Raw genomic sequence first — 6,000 nt, 5'->3', positions numbered from 1 at the left:
AGTAGGTCTCTGGCAAGTGCCTGCCTTGATAGACAGAACTGGCCTCAGGCTGCGTATATACGTCTTGCAGATGCTCGCCAGAATGTCAACTTCGTGGCCTCTTCCGCACTCGCTGAGCAAGGTTCAACAGCAGGTCTAAGAAAGACAGCTGGAAACCAGAGCCACTGGCTTCCGCCATACACGGTGGCCTGCTGGTCTGCTGGCCTGGCGTCGCATGCGCAGGTTTTTCCTTCCGTGGTTGGATATCATTCGGCGTTGGTACATATCGTGAAGTTGATGGCGAACCACGGTGCTGGGTATTTCCTGCGGTTCCAAGTTTATAGGACGCATCGAGAGTGGGGTCCAAGCATGGCATCCCATCGGCCTCTGCAGAGGCGACTGGAGGGCATAGGGTACTGCGCCAAACAAGCGAAACCATTTGGAACTCTTGAATTTAGTTTATCAGCTTCTTGGCCTCCTTGATCGCTCATTTCGTCATGCCATCGGAAAGCCGGTGGTGTGGGCTAGACATGATGTGAACAACGCCTCAGAAAATCTTTGAAATTTCAGCTTTTGAAAGGTAGGCCGTTATCAGTATACAACTTCACAGGCCAGGCATAGACCGCACACAGTGAATAAACCCCTTGTTTATCGAGCTTGCGGGTGGTCGTGCGAAACTCTCGGATATCAGTAGAGAGCAAGCAGATGTCGACGATTAGAGAAAATTTGTGTAATTCATAAAAGAACAAGTCCATCCAACAACCTGCCAGGACAGGGCAGGCACATACTGACTCGAACAGTATAGTTTTTGATGTTTTGGGGCTAATGTCTCCGGAACATTTTGCAAGCCTTGTAGAAGCGCGCAATTTCACGTGAAAGTTGAGCCAGAACATCGCGCTCCTGGCATGACCTTTGTTTTATCCGCTTCAGAATGCTCCGGGCGAAGAAGCTTAATAATTACCTGTGTCTTCAACTGTTGTACGATTACTTAGTTGCTGCAAAATGCGAGGCAACCCTCCTCAGTTATATCGACCCGTCACGCCGAGTAGCACTAGAGTGGCTTAGGGCTTCCTGTTTGCTAACTGACCTGCGTTGTCTCTGCATACTCACGTAGTTTTGGCGGGGTGTCGTCACCCATTTCTGCAAGTAAATCTTTCAAGCAGTGCTCCGACGCGTAAATAAAGTCGTGAAATTTTGATCTGAAATCGCATGTTTTCCTTTTTCTTTCATTAGTTCCAGGCATGTAGCACAACAGAACGCATAATGCCACTTGCATATTGCATCACTGAGAAGATGGAGAGAAAAAAAAACATCCATAAATGCTTCACTGGGAAACCATGGCAAAACACCAGCAAGGAGCAATCCTTGCAGGCTCCTTCGTCACTTCCAAGGCTATGACAGTCGCATGTGTTACCAACGTAACGGGTACTGCTGTAGTGGCCTTCTAAACGTCCCTATACTAAACGACGGTGGTCTATATACCAGCCATTATTGCAGAATGACAAAATTTTTAGTAATCAAATTGGTTCAGCCATGAACTAATTCACGAGTTTCCTTTTTAATTTGAACATACCAATTCTGCGCATCTGTGAGCACCGTGAGAAACACGGACTAGTGCACGCATTCTGCATAAGAAAGGGACCTACCTATACCCGCTGACTTGCGTCAACTTTCAATGTAACTGCTTTCTTCAAGTCCAGCTGACCAAGCATCAGGGTTTAAATAAGAGTCCCGCGTGCTGTTCTAATAAGCTTACATGCTGCTTGGCTATGCACACCTATGTAATTTCTTTACACAGCAAAACACCAAGTATCGCGGTCACTACAGCAATGCCTGTTGCGGCGACGGCGGAGGTGATGCACCGCGACGGAGGTGAAGCAGGCTTCAAGCACTCCGCCGTTTTTCAAAAATAAGTTTAATATATTGGATCCAGATACAGCCTGTATGAGATATGAAGCTGATAAGAACAGATAATACACTTTGACCCGCGTCGGCCATGTCTACGTTCGCACCTCCCTCTCTCTGTCGGCGTTCCAAGCGCGTGCGTATTTCCTTTCTTTGCGCTCTCCCGTGGTGGCGGTCCCGTCAAAACGTCACGCGTGTCTAGTTTCCTCTGGCTCCTCGGGGCGGAAGTCCCGTAGTCCACGCGAATGTATATAAAATAACGGTAAATGAACCCAGGCGGCACGTCATGTTGGGCCAACGTTGGAAATATATTGGCACTTCTTGGCCCAATGACGGCCTAAGATTAACAGCGTGGTTCGAATATTGGCAGTGCCATTCTGATTCCTGGCCCAATGATGGTCTAAGGTTAACAGTGTGGCGCGAATATTGGCTGTGCCATTCTGATAAAGATCCAATGTTGGCCCACATTACACAGTCAGTAAACAATATTGGCACTGCCGTTCAACAAGGCGGGAATTATTGGACCGACTTTCGTATGGATTTGCCAATATGGGTTACTAGTTGGCTTTCTTTGGAGGACATTGGCCCGTAATAAGCCAATTTTCGCCGTGTCAGCTTTTAGTGCTCTACGACTTGCTGAGATTGAACAGCGTGTTTTGAAAACTAACGCACTGATCACAGGCACACTGCGCAGGAACCAGAAATATGTTCTCCCATGTCAACTCCATGCATAGTATACCGCCATTTTTGCACTTCTCCTTTACCGAAATGCGTCCCCTAAAGAGAAAAGCCAGTGTACCACGTAGCAAGCAGGGGAAGTCGCATAAATTTACCCGCTGCTTTATTGATCGTGAATAAGAACATGAGCTTTCCATAAGAAGCAACGGTATTGCGAATTTGCCTGCGCATTGTATATTTTGCATGTACGCTCCGCGGCTTTGGTGGGTCAGGATTCTGAGGAGAATCGAGAATTACAGTGCCTCAGAGCTGATGGAACCGTTTTATATTGCATCGAGATGGAGCGCATATGTATTAGTGAAACTTTTGTTTGTTTGTTTAGCACGCATGGCATGTTGCAGCGACATAATCATCATGCTCCTATTCTAATATATTTGTTTGTTCGTGCATGTGCAGTAAGCTCCTTGTATGAATGCCCCTGGCAGAAAAAAAAAATTAATTGCACGTTTTGGCATTTGCGTGTCAACAACCTCTTGTCTTTGCCTTTAGTAGGCACGGCGCATTCCGGATTTTTTTTTTTCGGCCTAGCTTTCCGTCCGTCAGGCCCCACTTGCCTCTCCCCCACGCACCCACGTGAGCCTGGTCAATGCTATCAGTCAAGCGTTCAGACAGCCATAAGCTGCTGTGTCGAATTGGGTGCTCTCGGAAGCATGGGGGAAAGCGGCGGGGTCACTATTGTCCTCCTTGTCGCCCTCCGTCGCTGCCACCCCAAAACGCGGTCGGGCTAGGTCCAGCGGGGGAAGGCGGCGTTTACGCCATATTCTTCGTTCACCCTTTCCTTTCACTCTTTCCTTCTATGCGTCGCTAGCACGCCGACTGGGTGCCACACCGCCTGAGTGCTTGCCGTCTTGTCCGTTCTTGCCAGCGCACTCCTCTCGTGAAAAATGCTCACTTGCGGTCGTCATTCCTACTGAGAAGCCTACATCTTGAAATACGCAGCAATGCGGCCACGAATTTTTGTGAGTGTTAGAATTAATATAGGCGAAACAACAATTACAAAAAAAGTCGGCGCTCGTGGCCACCGTCTTCGATGTGGGATGAACTCGGATACACAGAAGCATGGATCTTACAATGGTGAGTACATTTTTCTTGCGCATGTTATAAGTTTTATAAGGAGCAATATCACCCAAGCAATATCACGCGGTATATGTATTAGTGAAACAGGCCTGGCTAATGTAGAGTGCCTGTAATTACATAGCTCTTTTTATTTGCAGCCTTTGAATAGTGCCCAGAGTAGAACCACGTGTAAATCTGTGAATTTCACCCAAATTCCAGGACTATGATTTTATCAAGCCACGCGCGCGGCCTGATCCTGCTAGTGATACCGAGGAACCACGCTTCTTCTCACTGTTATAGGTCAAGCATCATTTCCAGCCGACAGTATTTCTTTCTTTTCGTATAATAAATGCCTCTTTTACTAGTGTTTCCTGGCGGAACTTCTCGGTTTCCACATTAAAAATTTAGCACGAAGGCCGCATTTTGTCTACACAGTCTGAAACTAGGCTTTTTGTGCTGTAGCAGGTATTGCTGCAATTGTTTAATTATAAAGTGCTACGCTGACTAGGTGTGGGCTGTAAACAAGGCGGACGGATACTGCGCATTTATGTCTTTACTAAATATTACGTTACACCTTGTACAAGATATGCCATATATGTCGAAATATTAAGAAGTGTTACCTGACAAATATCTTGCAAGAAAGTTTTTTGATTCACCCCTTCGAACTCTCTGCTCAGACTTATAATATTGTTGCAGTATGGCGATTTTTCAAATGAAAACGCTGCCACATACATTTGTCATACCAACACCTCTGATAATGTTTCTTTTTATTTTACAGTACAAGCATTTCCTCCAAGTAAAGGTGAAGTCGCTATGGGATATGGTAGCAATATCAACGAAACCACCGCGTTATCGTGGTCCTCGGGGGCCTGATCAGCCCGCCGTCATCCAAGCACTGTCCAACCTGCCTACCGACGTCAGCTCCCTGCCCTGAAACCCCTGGCCAGCCCACCGTCCTCGGCACCTTGCCCAATTCCTATCCTGAGGGCAGTGCCTGTAAATAAACTGTTTGAAGATAACCGAGTGTCACCCATCTAGGTCAACGGAAAATGCCTCTTTGTGAAAATTTATTCGCAAATAAACTGTCATAAACGTCAATTTCAGTATTCTTTTATTATTATTTGCAAGCATATATGGCTTCTGCTTCTTGACATCTTTTTGTCGAGCTTTCCTAGCTACTATTGAGGAAGACGGTAAGGGGGACAACTGCTACAAAAAATGCCGCTAGCAAAAGGTTTGCGGTAAGAATGTGTGCCTGCTCTAAAGCCAGCGTGTCTAGAATATTCGTCATGCAAAGGGCACTCGCTCAAAGCTGGCATTAATAATGGCAACGATATGGCTCAACGCTGGTGCTACGCTGGCAGCACGATGGCTGCTGCATTGGCATAACAATGGTCCAATCTTGGCTTTAACGCTGGTCCTACGATGGCTGCTGCATTGGCATAACATTGGTCCAATCTTGGCTTTAACGCTGGTCCTACGCTGGCAGCACAGTGGCTGCTGCATTGGCATAACATTGGTCCAATCTTGGCTTTAACGCTGGGCCAGCATTGGATTGGGTTGCACTTTGCCAATATGTCAACATTGGTCCAACATTGGTACCAATTTCTGCCAGCATTGGGCCATGGTTGGACCAATGCTGGTGTGCTGCCTGGGAATTCGTACCTATGTTCAAAACCCTGTATCCCCTCTGTGTCGTATGCTAAACAACTTCGCTGGTCCTTCACCTTCACAGAGTGGAATAACCCATGATTTTTTATGCCTATTCAGTGCAGAGCGCATGTAAAGTGTCACGTGTGTAAGCGTATATAAGTCACGACCGGATTTTGAATGGACAGTTGAAAGGCGCTACGTATGTGTCTCGTCTTCACCTATTGTACATGTCTGTTAAGCGCATTTACATCATCGTCACGTTTACAGAATTGGTGGTAAAGAGCAGGGAGAGATGAAGCTGGAGTTTTAGTGCAGGTATAGGTAAGCTTACAATGAAGGCATAGAGGGTCTAATTCAGAGAAAGATTGTAGAGTGAGGGAACGGGCTAGTTGGTGAACCATGTTGTTTCAACAGCGCAGAAGCAGACAAAGCACGGTTAGAAAAACGAAGACAAGCGCTAACTTTCAACTGAAACTTATTGGTGGCGTGGGCTTATTCACGTGTGGCATTGTGTATATATTCCTTGCACTTTGAAAACATACTTCAGTTAAAGTTACAGAAAATACATCTAAAACAGAGACAATACAAATGCTAGACTGCAATCGATCTACTAGAGCGTGACTAGAGCAGTCAGGCTAGGTGACTATTTGTAGCCTCCTCTGTTCAAAG

The 6,000-nt window shown here is 46.4% G+C and overlaps 1 pseudogene; it reads right to left on the bottom strand.

Annotated features, from left to right (window-relative positions):
- Positions 1 to 1,827: 1,827 nt before the first annotated feature.
- LOC142583777 (U2 spliceosomal RNA) lies at positions 1,828 to 1,977 on the bottom strand (annotated as a pseudogene).
- Positions 1,978 to 6,000: the final 4,023 nt, after the last annotated feature.

This window comes from Dermacentor variabilis, chromosome 5 (genome assembly GCF_050947875.1).
Source record: "Dermacentor variabilis isolate Ectoservices chromosome 5, ASM5094787v1, whole genome shotgun sequence".
In the NCBI taxonomy this organism is placed as follows: domain Eukaryota; kingdom Metazoa; phylum Arthropoda; class Arachnida; order Ixodida; family Ixodidae; genus Dermacentor; species Dermacentor variabilis.
Note: the sequence above shows the minus strand (reverse complement) of the source record. Positions and strands in the feature narration are given on the sequence as shown.